An 18,746-nucleotide genomic window follows, 5' to 3' on the forward strand; every position below is an offset into this window, starting at 1 on the left:
AAATAAATTTTAAAAACCACACTTCTCATAGGAAAACATACCACACAAATAAAATTTTGCATGATATCTCAAAAAAAAAAAACGGAGGTGAATACGGTTGATATTCTTCCTATACTAGAATGAAAATAGAGTTTTAAAATCTGTTGAAATCACCATAAGAAGGGGACTAAGGCATAAAGGGGAAAAGTAGAGGGGATGAACCAATTCAGGTTATAATACATATATACATGGAAATGTCACATTAAAACACCCTGTATAGCTATCTTAAATAAACAAAAAATCCTAGATGGGGGGGGTGATGAAAATTGAAGAAATCCAAAATAATTCGGGAAATAAACATATACACTAACCATAATAAAGAATATTTAAAATATATTATAAATAATAATGCTTCAATAATTTAGGGCCAAGACAAAAATATATAAATTTGTAATAAAGTATAAAATATTAACATTAAAGCAAGAAGAAAAAGGAAACTTGGACATATAAAAAAACAGTTTAAAGAAATGAAAGTTTTAGTCAAATTGTTTTCCTCCCAGAAAAAATGTCATACTCCAGATAATTATAGAGTGAAACTCTAACAATTTAAGGAATAATAACACTTGTATAAGTTGTTCCAGGAGGGGCAGAGAGCCCCATACACTTTTAATAAGGTTATGATGTAGTTTTGCTTACAAAATTAAATGAAGATAATTCACAGAAGGCAAATTGCAAATTTTATTTATTCCTTAACATACATACAGAAAGTCTAAGTAATATATTTCTTAAACCAATTCAATTTTGTATTAAAAATAGCATACAAAGATAAAACAGGTTATGTTCTACAAATACAAACTATATAATAGATTAATAAAAAGTCACTTTATATAAACAGATATGTACTGATATCTAACTCTTTATAAATATGTGCATTTATATGAATACATCTATGTATTCTTCATGTAAAATTCATATATATATTTTATATACTTATATATTTTCTAGCTGGTAAGTACAGGTACTGATCACTACGTATCAATATATGTTTATAATATGCCATTAATATATACATATACAATAGACTTGCATATGTAAAATGGGTGAATTAAAGATACTTTTATGATAGTGGAAAATATAAATGTTAACAATTACCAAATTCAATACAAATACATTAATTTTAGGCCTGACCACTTTTACACGTAGATAGATATTTTTAAGAAGAGAAATGAAGATATTATTTAGGGGTGATCATGAACATGCATCTATATAAAAGATACAAAAGAATCAAGAAAACTGTTAAAACATTTTACTAAAGTAGTTGACTATAAGATCAATATGCAAAAGGCCAAAGTAACTTTTTACACAAGAAAACCACCAAGAAAATATAATAGAAAATAAAGTTGCTATAAATTAAGCTAACAAATAATGCATAGACTTTTATGGGGTACATGTTAAAAATATACTAAAGGGTATGAAAAACATGAATAAATGCTGATATATTAGATGTTCATAGATATGATGACTGAGGATCATAAAAATGTTAACCCAAAAATGTAATGCTTCTCTTAAAATGCAAGTAGAGTTTTTAAAGAATGTGAGAAACTTATATTAATTTTATATGAAGGTAAAATGTTCTATGAACAGGTAAGTCATTTTGATATAGAAGAAAAAAATGTGTATCTTGTTCTATCCTACCAATTAAAATACACAAACCATACTAATAAAAACAGTGGCCAAGTGATTCCTATCCAGTAAAAGCAAAGAGAAAGGAAGAGAGAACAGATGTTAAGTGAGGGTTCACCTGATATTTTTGGAACTAATACCGTAGTGTATGTTGAAAAATTGATATAGATTCTTCCTTTTCAAATAGCAATAGTCAGATAGTGTTTAATTATGTTCTAGACATAAAAGGTAAAATTCTAAAAATATTAAGAAGAATGATGCAATATATTTTGGAATTGGAAGTAGGTAAGGACATAAATCACAAATCATGAAGAGATAAAACAATCAACTTAACTATATCAAATACAATGTGTTAATGGATAGGATATTAAGAGTTAATAGATAACTAATAAACTGAAAGAGGATATTTTTATTGCCTAAAATAATAAGGAGATAGTATCTAAAACTACAGTGAATGTTTCAATAAATCAAAAAGGAAGAAAAAAAAAGATCAAAACTTTTGAAAAAGTAGTTGCCAATAAAGTAGTCAAAAGTACTGGAGGATATATATATTTTTGCTAATAATCAGAGAAGCAGAAATTAAAACAATGATGCACATTTCAACTTTCTCCAGAATGTTCAAAATGGGATTCACAAATAATATTCATTAGGCCAACTTACAGAAAGAAAGGAAATCACTTATGTATTGTGGTGCTCCCAGTTATGTGAGAAAACCAGCCTTATTTAGGGAAAATAAATTGTACATACTCTGATTCCTATGAAAATATGTCCTTTGTAAGATCCCCTGCAAGGGGGTATAGATGCATGTGTTTATTGCAACACCATTAGTACTTGTAGAGAAATGATAACAATTGTAATGAGCAATACCAGACAGAAGATATGATTGACATTAGATACTTGCATGTGTGCATGTGTGTATAGAATCCATACATTTACTGAAATGTTGTATTAGTCTTCTAGAGTTCCCATAACAAAATACCATAGACTGACAGAGAAGGCCATGCAAGATTAAAAAAAATACCATAGACTGGATGGCTTAAACAACTGAAATTTACTTGCTTATGGTTCTCAAGGCTGAAAGTATGAGATCAGGGTGTCTTTAGGTATGGTTTCTCCTGAAGCCCATCTCCTAGGATTACAAATGATTACTCTCTTTCCTCTTTTTCACATGCTTTCTCTTGACCATATCTGCCTCAGTTTCTCACCCTCTTCTTGAAAGCACAGAAGTCATATTGTTTACAGTCCAATTCTAATTTCTCCATTATAACTTAATCATTTCTTTACAGATTTTGTCTTCAAATACTATGATATACTGAAGTTTTTAGGGGAAGATAAAGTCTTTAATATATGAATTCAGGGAGTGCACAAAATTAAGCCCACACACTATAGAACAATCAAAATTAAAAGTCTAAAAGTACATTTGACAACCTAGACAGATCATAAAAATTGTTGAGAAAAGATGTGAGAAATATAATGTTACCTATAGATCAATATAATTTTTATAACTTAAAAATACATGCATTCATAAAGAACTACTATATATTTTATAAGAAGTTACATATATAAAAGATAATTAACTTGAAAATTGGAGCCAATGAAAGAGACAATAGAAGTGAAGACTGGGTAAAAGGAGAATAAATGTAAAACACAGCAATGTCCTCTTATGCTCCATAAACTACAGAGTTTTATAAAATCCACTCTCAAAATTGTGGTTAAATTTTTAAAAGCTGATGATCAAATGTGTGCAGATAATTATGTTATATAGACATGCATTAGATTTATATTTGAAGGCAGTCTTTCATGTTGACTTTATACTATCAGAGACAATACAAACTTATTACTTCTGGGTCATTTAACTATATACTAATTTTTGGGATTGTGGGATGATGACAAAAACAAGGAAGATAAAATTTTTGGAAAGGAGCGTTGGACAAAAGGAATGGAATAAGAGCCCAGAGTAAACATAAAAGTACTTAAGTGGTTGTAGAACCACTAAACCAACATGAAATTCTGGTTTTTCAGAGACCATCCTTGCAAAGAGCATGTAGTAGAATGTGTGGTTAAACTTCTTTTTCATCTGTAAGGGCTGTGAAGCTGGCGGACAAACCAGGGCTCTATGCAGAGTACAGATCAAGGAAAACAACAATAGACACTTAAAGTTTTCTGGGTAGATTGGCCAAACTAAATGGAGTGAAAGTATTAAATGACTGGTCCTGAGAAATGTTAAAAATGATTTTATTTTATTTATTTCCTATGTCCCTTTCACATTATGATACAACGTAAAGACAAAATACAAAAGTGTATAAACCTGGAGCCCAACCAATAATTTATCTCATATCTTTGTAAACAAACAAACAAAAGACCATAAACATGGTATCATATACAGAGATATATTTGAGATAGTGTTGGACAATCCAATTGCAAATGTCCTGCAGGTAGCTGAAGATAAGGTCAGAATCTTAGGGTCTGGTCAGGAAACACAAATTTTAAAGTCATTTTCACCTACATGGTAGATGAAGCCACAGAATAGATTACACTGCCTAGACAGAATTTGTAGACTACTAGGTTAACATTAACTTTAATTTAACTTGGTTGTTTGTAATCAACTTCTATGTTATTGTTAATGGAACAACTTTGTGTATTCAATAGCTTTAAAGTCTATTCTTATTTGTATATTTTTCATTACTCTAATGGAAAACTACATTGTACAATAAGATAGCTCTGTGTACCCAGACATGCAGATAAATCTAATCTGACACTTGATTTATGAGTGGATACAATGAGATAAAAAAAAAAAAAAGAAAAATACAACACAATGGCCATTTCATTAAATAGTAGCAGATTTTATTCTTAGGAAACTTGTCAATTTTGTAGACATAGAACAATAGCACAGAATTAATAGCTATGGATTATTAAATGATATTGCATCTCTTAGTAGGAAGCAAAAACTTTCATTAATACTAAACACAGAAAATAAGGGGTAAGGAAGGCAGATAAGAACAGAGTTCTGTATTTCACCCTTCATGAGTCATTATTGTTTTGTCTGTTCCTTTCAATTTTTGGTTATTCCTGCTTTAAAACTCAATCTAAAAGCCTTTGATTTAGGCTTTTAGAATCTCTGGAGTCTACTAGAAGAAAATAGTAACTGAAGTGGTAGAAAGAGAATGGATTCAGAAATCAAATCCTGTTTTCAGATTCCAAACTCATACTAAAACACTGCGAACTGAGAGGCAGTACTTCCTTCTGGGGTTTTAAATTGTACTATATGTGAAAAGAGGTATAAATACTTGCATTGCATATATAAGAGTACAGATGAAAAGAAAAAATTAAAAGGATATGTATTAAAGTGACATGAAACATATTAATATAGTATGCATATTTATACTTGGCCTTAGAATTTAAAGCAAAAGGAGAATGTCAACACTTCCTTTCATTTCATCCCATTAAGTATTGTCATAATTGACAAGAAACAAAACCAGATCCTCAGAATCTAATATTCGAAACAAAGCAAAACTCTAACACACCTCAATCTTAATTTCAGAGTTGTTAATCTCAGAGTTATTATGAACCTGTGTAATCATCATTAAAAATTTACATTTTTTGGTGGGGGCTCAGTGGTAGTGCTTGCCTACCATGCACAACATTCTGGATTCAATCTGCAATACCATAAAAATTAATTTTTGGCATATATTATCTGTGTTCAGTATCATATGACATAAATATTTCCCTTAATAAGGAGTATAATTATAATTTATAAAATGAAATTTGTTTGTACATTATCAAAACGTATAGAAAAATTTTGGGAACAAAAACCCAGATCTTTTTCTGAGGGACTTTGTCATTCCTATGTACCATGTTTATAATGGAAAAGTAGGAGAATAAAATTTTGAAGGTCATAAAATATCAAAGGTAGCAAAGAAAATTAATGTTCAAGAATACCTTCTCTAGCAGTGCAGGGGTCTATTCTACTAAGTAGTTTGTAAATTGAGCAATATTATCTTGACTTAATCAATTTACATGACCCAGTGAGTAGAGAAGTTTAATGTCCTATTAACCATGATGGAATCAGAATGCTAGTGGAAATGCACACACAGAGACACATCAATGTATTAATTCAGTTGTACTTAATCATATTCTCTTTACCTAACCATTAACATAAAAATGATGGTAAGATAGTAACAGTAGGTGACTCAAGAAATTAAGATCTGAAGGCAGGATAAAAATAAGACAATCTCAAACCATACATATCTTGTTCATAGAAAAATTCTAATCCTACTCAATAGTTTTTCTTTCTAATACACACATTGACTTTTCCTTCATGTGACAAAACATTAAAATGACTTCTTACTGTCTTAGTTTGAGCTAAAGAGTGAAGTTAATGGAGACTGCGTTTCAGATTTAGACAGATACTAGCAGAATTTCTTTAGGGAGTCAGTGATGAACTGGCATAGCAGGAAGACTTGCTGCTCCTAAATTGTCCATAAATATGTTATACCACAAAAGATCATAGCATTTCTTCTGGAGTATAATCCATGGCTTATGCAGTTGTGCCTGACCTATGTATAGCCATCTATGACATGACCTTAGAAACATATCATACTGGTGCTGCTCAGTTATTTTCTTGAGGCACCAGGTTCAGTCATGATTTTTCCATCCACTGCTTGACCAGTTGAATTTCTAAAATCACAAAATAAGATGCTTGGCTTCCTTACAAATATTAGGAAGCATAAGAAAAGGGTCAATACAAATACAATTAGAAGAGAGAACGCAATCATGATAACAGACTCACTTTCAGAACAATCATGTTAGAATTATATGAGATAGAATTTACGTTACCTATGATTAATATATTAAAGTGTCTAGTAGAAAAGTTGTACAAAATGTACTGTCAGATGAGCAACTACAGAGGAGACAGGAGGAATGGAAACTGTAAGAAGTAATTCAAATATAAGAAATAAAAAACATAATGATAGTGATAAAGGGTTTTTTTTCAATGAGTTTATCAGTTAACTCATTTCAGTGAAGTAAAGAATCAGTGAACTGGAATATGAGTAAATAAAAGTTACCTTAATCTAAACAGAAAGATACTAAATACTACAAACACCATAGCAAAACATCCAAGACCTGGTAACAATGTCAATTGCCCAGACATATATCTAATTGGAACCAGAATGTGAGGCAATGTAGAGAAGAGACTAGGAGAAATGTTTGAAAAATAAAATCAAATGACTTAACCCAACTAATTACAGACAATACATCAGATATCGAGAAGTTCAGAAAACATCAAATAAAATAGAAATGATAAGCAAGCAAGCAAAATTAACAACAGAAACAAGAAAGCAAATAGACAATACACTTAGTTCTAGCAAATTCAAACTGCTAAAAGAAAATCTTAAGGGCAGATAGGGACAAAATATTACAGAGAAATGCAAAAAATAAGAATGACAGATAATTTGTTATTGGAAGCCATGTAATCTAAGAGATAATAATTTTACATCTTTAAATTGTTGAAAAAAGAAACAAAAGAAATGTTAAAATCACATAAAAATTAAGAAGAGTTAAAGTTTGTAATTACTAACTGGCCTATTTTTCAATGAATATTACATGAAACAGATCATGATACCATCAGAGACTTGAATCTACACAAAATAACAATATGAGTTTAAGGGGTAGAAGAGTAGCCCAGTGGTAGCCTACTTGCTTAGCATACATGAGGCAGAATTGACTCCTATAGATTTTGTTCTAGTTGGACCCATTGCCTCTTCTTCTTGCTTATCTCACCTTTGAAATTATTATTTTGAGTAACTATAGTTAAGTATTGGAGTGTCTCCAAGTCACCAATGCTTCCAGTCTCAAACAACATATTTGCCTTTCTTTAATTATAGATTTTAAATTAAAGTTTATTATAGCAATGAGGCCTTTGTGTAGGATTCTCAATCTTGGAAGATGCAGTATATGTAATGAGAAGACTTACTGCCTAAGTAAACAGTCAAGAAATTGTATAATGACAATCCAGCCAAGATGTAATGGGGATGTGAATTAGAGCTGCAGTCTCGCCTAGAAGATAACATTAGTTTTGTGCTCCAAAAAGGAAGGGGATGAGAATTACTATTATTACTTAACATGGAGTTATGATGATGATTAGAATTATAATTTGACATTGGTAATTATTCTGAGTTTTTAATGAAAATTCCTGTTGAGCATATATTTCAAGTCTACTGAGTAGTTGAAAATCCTTCACCTGTGTATTAAAGTCACTCAGAGGATAGGTAAAGGAAAAAAATAAAGAAAACCTTCCTACTTTCAATGTCATTTTCTAATAACTATAATACATTCAGACACTCAAGACTGAGTGTCAATTGACTGGAAAGAGCTTCTTTTTTGGTCAGGGAAAAATAATTCATAAATCAATGTTATTTTAAGTGATTCCTTTGAGTGATAATATGCAACCACCTGGGAGCAAAGAAGTGAACCCTATCGGACTATGCTGCACATTTATAACTAGATTGTAGACCTATGCTGTGATTGCAAATGGTGTACCCTGCATAAAATAAGTCCCCAAACTTTTTTGAAAGTGGTCTAATTCAATAATCCATAGTTCCAGATAGTTTTTTAAGTCCTAGAGAATCAGAAGTGTAGTAAATAGTGTTACCTTTTGATTATCATCCACACTTTTATAAATTTGCGAGTTTCTACCAGGTACCAGTGTGAAAGGCAAACATACACAATTTTCCTGTTTCCTTTTCTGGATTCTCTACAGTATTATCTACTGTGTCCACAAAACTGAACATAGAATCACTGATAGTTCTGAGTGGAATGATCAGACTGGTTGAGTAGAAGTAATGGCAGCAACAACCCTAAAATGGTTAGGTTCCAAAGACTCAAAGTCCAGGTATGTACAGTGGAGTCCCAGAGTGTTATCAGAATAAAATTCCTCCCTCTTTTTACCTTTATGGTAAAAAGCCTTTCTTAATGTTAATTTCTCACTCTTTATTGAGAATCTGATTTTTTAAAAACAGCTTTACAGATTCACATGTAAGAGACATGATCAATTGCAGAGCTGGCATTGTTAAAATATACAAGACTACTAAAAATTTTAAATTACCTGTGTGTATAATTTTCTAGCACTTGATTTTGTTGCTAGAAATTTTCCATTAAAGATGGAGCTCAGTATTATATAAAAAGATTGATTTTCTTCCATTTAAATACTGACTCCTCCTCTTACTGTTTTTGTGGGCTTGAACCATTACAGCTCTCAATTCCCTCATCTTTGGGCATAAAATATTTATTGCCAAGAGTTGTATTAAAAGATTAAATGAGTTTATAGGTAATTTTCCTAATAAGAATGCTTACCATACAAAAACACTAAATTAATATTTTCTATTTTCAAAAAACTGTGATTAGTTTGCACATTTGACCTATTTTTCTTGGAAATAACAAAAATCTCAATCAAAATTGACTTAAGAAAAGGAAAGAAATTCACTGGATCATATAACTGACATGTACCAAGACAGATATGGCTTTCATTCTAGATTAATAAAGGGTTTTAAACAATGTCATCAAAATCCAGTTGTATCTTTCATATCTTGGGTACATAAAATCTGTGATGACTTTATTATAACATGTATTGAGTTTAGTCACAAGATGGCTGCTAGCCATTCTCAGGGGAACTTTCATGGTAGCAAATAGTAAGAGACTATGTTTCAATGATATTGGACACTAGTGAACTGTGTCCCAGTGATTACAGAAATAAAAACTATGACTATAGTAGAAACTTGTCAGGCAAAGTTTCACTTGGAAGGAAAAGTGCAGTCCAGGGGTCTGACTGACTGTGGGAGATTCAGACTGCCCACAGATAAAGACAGAAAAATCATTTTATTTGGGTCATTGTTTGGGTCTGGGGTTTGTCAGTGAAGAACATGGTATCTTCAAAGTACCTGCATCATGGTTCAAAGGGATTTTCTCCTGTAAGGCACAGATCAAAGGCCAGTCTTTCCTTGGACATCTTCACATAATCCTGTATATGGTGTTTTTGTTTGGTTGGGTTTTTTTTTTGTTTTAGTGTTTTGTTTTGGTTTTCTTGTGATAAGATAAGGAAATAAGGGACAGGTACAATTCAGACATCAAGGAGAGAAACTCTTGGGAGGTAACAGGTTTTATGGATTCAAGGACTGAGAACCTATCATCTTTTGTACACATGAGGGTCCTTATTACTATTTAATCAGCACTTTCAGCTAATATTTTATTGTGGACCAATCTTAGAACCAATATATAAAGTTGAGGAAAGTCAATATTGATTAGCTTACATTTCATTCAAGTCATACGCCTCTGAGATGTGGTCATGACCTCTGGAAACAGAAGAACTGATGAGAATGAAGGGTATGGAAAGGCAAGGTTCCAGAGAGAAACTAGGGAACCATTATCCAGAAAAGATGTGATTTCTGGGCTGCAGAAACAGCTCATTCAGGTAACCACCTAGAAATAAGAACATAAATCTGAACTAAGATGATAATCTCGATTTATGGATGGGATTCATTGGAACAAGGCATAGGAAATTTAGAACATAGTAAAAATTATGGTGAAAATGATCATAGAATAACGATGTATGATAAATAACATGTTTTGCTTTTATCTTCAAAAGTGGTTTTTAGTACTGAAAGATTTTTACATATTCAGTCTCATTGTTTCTGCCTGTGGTTCCATATTCACCATTGTACTTAAAGGGAAACTAAGACTCCATTACATTAAGCAAGTTTTTCTAAGGCTATACAAAGAACTTGAAGAAGAACAAAGATTAGGACACTGGACTACTAGCTTTTAATCTTTTGCCACTTTAGTTATAGCTCTCTATTTTATTAGAGGCATCTCACTAGTGGTCCACACCCTAGGAAAATGTCTGGATGAGGGGATAGCCATGTTAATTCTTCACACTGTTACAAGATGCACATAGTGGTTAGCAACTTGTAAGCACTGCCTGTTTGATATTTTAAAATTCTACTAGATAATAGTGCTATAAAAATCATGCCATTCTCTCTAGAGTAGGCAAAAAACTTAGTTAATGGAAAAAATGATTAGAGGTAGGAAGCTGCTCAGCAGCTCTAATGGTCTCAATTTTGTTCACAAAATAACTTATAAACCATTCATAGTATTCTACCAGTACCTCCTTCTCTTGATTTATAATCTCTTTTTTATGGGTTCAGAATGGAATCAATGGTCTGGAAGAGCACAGGAGGGTAATGTTTCCCAGAAGAGATGATGTTAGAAAAAAATGTGCTGCCCTTGCGCTTTTGATACACTTTCTCATTGGTCCACAGGTTGTTTTCTTCCTCGACTGTGATCTGGAAATGTACAACCAGAGGATCTTAATAAATGCTGCAATGTGTGACCAGCTAATTTTATTAACATCAGTTCTTGCTGAAATTATGCTGCATTTACTTGGTAACAGACGGAGGTGGCATGAATGAGGAGGCTGTGGTTGAAACTCTATAATTGAGAGAAAAGAGCTGCTGCTTATGAAGACTGGGTAACTTGGCTTCACATTTCTTTGTGCATTTTCAGTAGCATTAAACTTCATTGTGCCTATCCTCCTTTAAAAGCACTCCATTGAGGAAAACACCCTCGATGTCTTTGTTTGCTGTTATATTCTAATTGTATTTTGATAGGCACTGTGGTTACCAAAGCCTTTTTCATGAAAAATATTCTTTTCTGTCCTTTGCAGGCTCTTTTCCAGTTCTCCTTTGCACATGTAAAATGCAACTGCAAAACTCTTTGTTGGGATAGAAGTATTCAGGTAACTCTCCACAAAGTAAAAGTGCACTAGTATCCAGCGAGCCCAACAAGCCATTCTTCCACTCATTTAGCCAATTATTATCAAGCCTTAAGAAACATGATTATTTGGAATTTGGAAGATGTTTCTATTGCTCTCACCTATAACTATCACCTCAGATTTCACTTGCAAGTTACTGCCTCCTTTACTTAAGGCAGTTATTTGTCATAACAAAAAGGCTCAACACCTGTGTATTTAAGAGTCCAACTGAGTGTCAAACTCTATGATATATTTGTCGCTCCAGCTATGAGGCAGCAATGGATGATAGTCATAGATATTGTTTTAAATGTGATTTACATCAGCTTTTGCCTTAGTGTAATTTAAATAAATTATAGTTTAAAAAAAAGCTAATTTTCTCTTTGACTTTTGTCTGGTCATTATATATAATTAAAAAGAAAAATTAATTATCCTCTAGTAAACTCCTATAATGTGCCATCATTGTATTCTAAGAATGGAGAATTTATATCACCTAGTGAATTCTAAAAGCAAAGAAAAGGCTCAATGCTTATAACCAGTTTCAGTTACTGCCCTATGATACTCAAACTTTTGATTATGCTATTGAATCATGTTTAATTAAGCAAGGGTGAAAAGGAGACCTTCTAAAAACTTGTTTCAGATAGCAATGCCACGGAAGTCTGTAGGATGACTAGGGTGGGGAACAACCTCTCTATTGATTGTAACTAATCCCACCATGCTCCAGGAATGACTACCAAATACAGTCAGAAGCATCTATTGTATTATTCCAGGAAGAAGAACAAATTCACACTTGGCCAAGCAAAGACGCAACGAGATCCATAAATCAATGTGAGCAGGTCTCTGTTCTTCCAGCATGTGGGCACAGTTTGCTGGCAACTCTCATGGTTTATGGAAGCCATCCTTTTGCTCCACCTATTAGTGTAGAGAAACAGATTTTCATTAACTGCCTGAGGATGTGAACATCTCTTTTCCTGCCTGCCTCCCCCATGCTCCCTTCCTCAGTATCTGAAGTCATAGAACATTAAACTTGGCTGCATTCAAGATGACAAGTTCCTACACACCTGAGCCTGCATGCAAAGTGATTGGGAATTTGTGATTATGCATTTTCTATAGCAAGAACCCATAGATATCATTCTATTCTCATAGTCTCCCCAAAATTTAAGAACAAGGGTTTAATAGAGTGCTGTTTTATCACAAAGAGAGGAGAAAATATAGATCTCAACAAACTCAATAAGTATACAGAGCTTGATGGCAGAGAAAGAACTGCTGTTCAAATATGTGTCACTTAGGTAGTTGCTACTTCTGCAGGGAGAATGTTCTCTCTGGAGTCTTGTGCAAGCAGCACACCAAACAAAACAACAAAGGGCAAGAAAGTGAAAGAGAAGGATTGGGGGAAATAGAAAGAAAAAGGAGGTAGAGAGAATAATTAGAAATATAAAGCTTTCTAAAGTTTTATTTCCTCAGGTTTCAAAAGCTTGCGTCTACTGAAGTTAGAACAACCTTCTGTCATTTGCAAATTTTGCATTTAGGTTTATTATTTAAATTAAATCTCTCCTTTTTATAGTGGCAATACTTAAGAATTGGCTTTTGGTGGTGGTTCTAGGCCATCTCTAAAATTAGGTCATATACTAAATTCAAGCTCTCTTATTAAAAAATATTAATTGATGTAGCCTAGCCAACTTGAAAGAAATAAAAGATATTTTAACTTCAACTTTCAGTTTTTCTGTATTAAATTTCAGAACCCATCACTATTAAATGTAAGACAATGTACAAAGAAATAATAGACATCTTATTGAATAAGAACTTATATATACACATAGTATGGAAGTTGAATTCTTATATACAAGCACTTGTATTTTAATGCATATGTTGAGATGTGTATTTATCTCAAGAATTGATTAATGTATGCATAATAAATACTCAGCCTTAATTGCATATAATTTATAGATCATATATAGGTAAATTGTCACTCATTTAAAATTTATCACCATCTTCTCCCAACTTTTGAATAATTAGATTAAGGTAGTGCATTTATTGTGACTCAAAATTATTTATATTAGAATCGATTCATTGTTGATATGTTTGTTACAATGCAAATTCCTGAGTTTTTTCATGGAATTACTGAATGAGTGTCTTGGGGTGGGGGGAACCTGAATTTTGTAAGAAATTCCACAGATGTGTAAGTGCACATTAATGTTTGCACACCCTTGATGCCTTCAGTAGCTTTCAGATGTCTTAATTCTACAGGTCACTGGCACCACTGAGAAAGTGAGATATACTGATGATGAAATTTGATTCGTCACAATTAGTCAAGCTCAAGTTTGCATTACACCTATGAGAAAAAGGGAAAATGTTTAACTTAAAAGAAAAAAGAATCTCAAAGTATTACTGGCTGTCCTTTAAGAATTTAATGAAAAGCACAAAACCAAAAATCTCTGAAATTTGTTTACTTTCTCTTCTCTTTTATTACAAAGACATAATGTCTTTTATGTTACATTTCTAAATAGCTCTCGAGATACAATTGATATACAAAATGCACATATTTAATATATGCAATTTGAAACACAAAAGAAAGCATGATCATAAGAAGATGGTAGGCAAAACCATCACTCCAACATTTCCTTAAGCTTCATAGGCTATTGTTGATTTTGTTGATATTGTGAGAACATTATAAAAGATTTATAATATTTGGGGGAAAAGACAGACAGTATTGCTTTCTCCTATATGATTTTGGCACCGGTAAAAATAAGTTTTATTTTGTTGACTTCTTCCATAAATTAAAAAAAGTTTACCTTTAAAGATTAATAGCTTTATCTCGGTGGGTTTACATATACAAAAGCCACTCACCTATTTTCAATAACTGAAAGGTAGTCAGTCACCATCTTTTTTAAATGTGTAAAATTATAACCTTTGGCAAGAATATAATAGGAAGTGTTATTACTAAAGTGATTTAATTCACTGACAACATAAAGTACTGGTATTTGACTACTCCATGACTGGAGCCATGCACCAAGTGCTGTAATGTACAATTGTGATTTTTTGAAAAATTGTGTATTCGTGTGCATACTATATAGAAGTAAGTTCTTGAAAAATGCCAACATCAGCTTTCAATCTTCCTATTAATTGACTTACAATGCCATTTGACATAATTAGCTCTTCTTGGGTGTCTAAAATATACTGAAACCACTCTGATTTTCCTTCTACTTCATTGACTATTTTGTCTTAGTCAACTATGTCATATCACTCTCTCATTCTGACCTCTGAAAGTTCTTTATCTAAATATATTCCTTATGTGAACTCATCCAATGCCATGTTATTTCACTACCAAAACATGCTTCTGATGTGCAAATTTCCACTGCTGGCCTTTCTCTCTCCCCAGAGCTCTATACTAATATGACTAGCTGCTCCTTATCATCCCACTTATATATCTATCTATTTGAGCACCCCAAACTTCATATGTAAGCAAATAAGCAGACAAAAATTATATTTTACCCAAATATGCAATTTCCTTTTAAGATCTTTCCACCTGACAACGTTGCAAATGCCCCAAACATAAGTTTTACCTTATTTTGAAAAACAATCTTTATGTGAATATTTATAGTGACTTCATTCATAATTGGTCAAACTTGTAAATAGTCCAAATGTCATTCAATAGCAAATGAATAAATATTGCTATATCCATAGGATGGAATACTACTCAACAACACAAAGAAGTGAACTGATGACACATGGCACTGCAGATGAATCCCCAATGCATTCTACTAAGTCAAAGAAGCCAATTTCAGAAATCAGATATCTCTGTCCTGTTGATTCCATTTACATGGCATTCTGGAGAAGGCAAACCTGCCAGTATAAAGAACTGGCCAGTGGATGCCCAAGCCTGAGACAGACTAGACAGCTTGAATAAAGACACAAGGAGATTCTGGAAGAGTGATGGAACTCTTCATTATCTTGGGAGTGGTAGTGGCTCCACAACTACCTAGGTAACTGTACATCAAAAAGGGTAAATTTTATTTGATGTAAACTAGGCTTCAATAGATCTGAATTTAAAAAGTAGTGGAAACAGTCTGTTTCACTGTTTTTGTTTTAGTATTTTTTTTTCAGAACTGGAGTTTGAATTCAGGACCTGACACTTACTAGGCAGGCGCCATACCATGTGAGTCAGTCTTCCAGACCTAAATTGGAAACAGTCTAATGTTCACATATCTAATGTATGAACACTTTACATTTTTGTTTTTTCTTTGATTATTTTTGTTCATATCACTCCTTCATCCTTTTATCCAACAGAGGAGGTGATTAATACTGACTCATAAATGTTTATTATGTTCACTAATGTCTTCATTTTCTGAATAAATTTTCACTTCTGAATAAATCACATTCTTATTCAAAGACTGCTGCGATAGTTTCGCCTTGTTTTCTGTGTCTACTTTCATATCTATGGGATTCATTTTCTAACTAACAGCTAAACTGATTTCTTTTTACTTAAGATCATGCCATTCCCATGCTTCAAATCTTTCTATTTATTCCAGCTATGCTTGCTTAAATTCATACTTCTTGCCATGGTCTTTATGGCCATGTATGAATCCACATTGACCTTTGCCTCTTCTTGGCAAAGTTCTAGGTCAAAGATATTCTTTCCTTACACATGTGAAGCTCACTGCCATTTGTATTTCTTGAGCCCATTTTCTTTCTGAATTTAATGTTTTCTATACCCCACCCCCCAGTGCTCAGTGTTAGCACCCACGAACTCTAACTATAATGGTTTTCAAGATGAGGGAAAATAACTTTTTCTTAATAAATGCTGAATTCCCTTCACTCACATTTGTGCTTGTGGATGCTCAATTATTATTCTTGAGTGATAATCCTATTCATTATCAGTTACTCACTATATAAGGATTTGTCTTAGTAAACCAAGCATAGCAAACTTGGCTTAAACTAGACTCTTAATTAGGTAAAGTTATAAATATGATTATCTTCTGGTTTAAAATATCTAAAATTTAAGGGAAAAGCAGCAGCTATTTCTATTATAATTTAGTATAATGAAAAAATTATTTTAAATCTGTGCTGGTTCAACTCAAATTGAGTCATTTCATCTATACCTTTTCCATCTCCATTTGACTTTGTGAATCTTGAAATTTATGCCCTCAATGATGATCCTCAGGCCTTGTGAAATTCTTAGGGAGCATTTTATTTTGGTCCTTTGGCTCATCTGTCTGAAGTAAGCAGAGATACCTGGGAAATCAGAAATGAGAAATTTTGATGGTTAGAAGTAAAACAGTTGTATTTATAAACTTTCTGATAGTTTTGTTCATTTAGGTTTTAGAATAGAAACCTTGCAAATTAGTAACTATTCACTATGCTATTTTGACTGGCTTAAAGGTCATTTTTATGTTTTAAAATGAAAAATACTCAGGGGGCCCAGCAACAATTAGAATGGGCTTGCTGTAGACATCTGGTTGGCAAGCAGGAACATTGCACTGTTGTGGCACCAATAGCAAGATTACCCCAAAGTAGGGTACTACTTATCCCTTTCTGGCAAGTGAGCAGGAAAAGACTTTGTTAAGCATTGGTGTCACCAGTTGCAGTACAGCTGTGACAGATTAAAACCAGTTCAGGACCAACGCTTACCACTTTTTAAAGTAAATTTATCTTTATGGGGAAGGAAATAATTCAAATAAGTAAGCATCACTCAGTTCACTTACTTTGTCAACCTTATTCAATGTGATTTTCATGATAGCAAAAAAAAAAGTGCCTTTGTGTTCTAAATAAACACTTCCCAAATATTTTCTGTAAGTTGTTAAGTTTACAGGGTCACTCAAGGTCCCATTCTGAGAGGATATTAAAATATAAGTTGGGAGGACTTTGTAAATCATGTTACAGAACTGAAAAAGAAAATCTTTTGAAGAATAGGTCATTGGTTTTAATATTAGGGAATAAGGCATGAGATGCACTTTGAGGAACTGCAATCCAACCAAGCAGCTCACATGTAGTGGTTTTCATTAAAAAGTTGCCATTTATCTTATCATTGCGAGTTTATCTTACCATGAGCTGTCATTGAAATGATAGGGAAATACTGTGACTGACTACAGCACAGCAGACATCAAAAAAAGACAGACGGCAACTTTTCAATGACAGACACAGTTCTCGAGGGCTTATTCAGGTCTCCAGATTCAGAAGCAGCTTCATCAATATGAACCTCTGGGATCAAACTGAAAGGAGACATTAATAGAGTGATTCTATATTAGTATTAGAATCTAGAAATTGTGGGGAATTTTTGATATCCTTTGGAATCTCTCTTGGGTATTCTGAAAAAAAAGCCTGCTGATGAGATAAATTTGTACTTTAATATTTTAATCTTAGCTCCTTAAATAATGTATATTTTTATAACATGAATTTTCTGCATATAATTTAAAATCCTGTGATTTTGAAATATTCACTCTTAGAATCAATCTTCTTTTCTGTGTTTCTCAATTTCCTCATCTATAACATGGGACAAAGAAAAGTGTTCTCAGTTCATGGGGTTATATGAAGAACTCTGGAAGATAAGGACTAGAATAATAGTGTTGTTAGTGTTATTGCTATTGATATTAACTAATGAAATGCACTGTACTTGGTACTGAATTCAGTAAATAAAATCTTAACTTTCTAAATAAGGAAATCAGCTCTGCTTCTGTCCCTCAAACAAATGGAGACAATTAAGAAGTTCTATTCTTAAAGCAGTCCTTAATTATCACATACCCATAAATTTCAATCCTGCAAACAATGGCAGGCATCTTTCAGTCCTGGCTAACCCTGACATGTTGAATGACAACTTAGGGACAAGGGTTCTTACTACTCAGTCTTCTCAGTTAAATCTCCTTATGGTTACCTCTTCTTTTCCTGGACACTGTGAGAACTGAAAACTCATGCCACACATTTTGGTCCTTATTCATACATTGTATTATGTTGATTCATATAAGAATCTTTCTCTCCCAACTTGATATAAACTCCTTGAGTGAAAATAGGCACTACATGTTTTTTAAGACTCTTGAAGTAACCTGCTTACCTCAATACGAAGCAAATGTTAGAACATACTAATGACATCTTATATTAAAATAATATAAATTAATACATATAATAAATTTATAATACTATCTTTATATTGTCTTTCCTATAACCCAAAATTTAACAACACAATAGACAAAATACTCAAAAATTTGCTCAACTAGAATTTTAGACCTATCAATGACTTTTCATTGAACCTTGCTTTACCCATCTGTTGAATAGCAAAATTGATCTGTGA

General features: G+C 32.6%; 1 long non-coding RNA gene across 1 annotated transcript; it reads left to right on the top strand.

Moving 5' to 3' along the window:
- The first annotated feature begins 11,069 nt into the window (after positions 1-11,069).
- On the top strand, positions 11,070-18,339 carry LOC141422481 (uncharacterized). Its single transcript, XR_012447054.1, has 3 exons — positions 11,070-11,185; positions 11,381-11,452; positions 12,235-18,339. It is a non-coding gene; the product is annotated as an uncharacterized lncRNA (long non-coding RNA).
- The last annotated feature ends 407 nt before the right edge of the window (positions 18,340-18,746 follow it).

The sequence above is a fragment of the Castor canadensis genome, chromosome 4, assembly GCF_047511655.1.
Source record: "Castor canadensis chromosome 4, mCasCan1.hap1v2, whole genome shotgun sequence".
Classification (NCBI taxonomy): domain Eukaryota; kingdom Metazoa; phylum Chordata; class Mammalia; order Rodentia; family Castoridae; genus Castor; species Castor canadensis.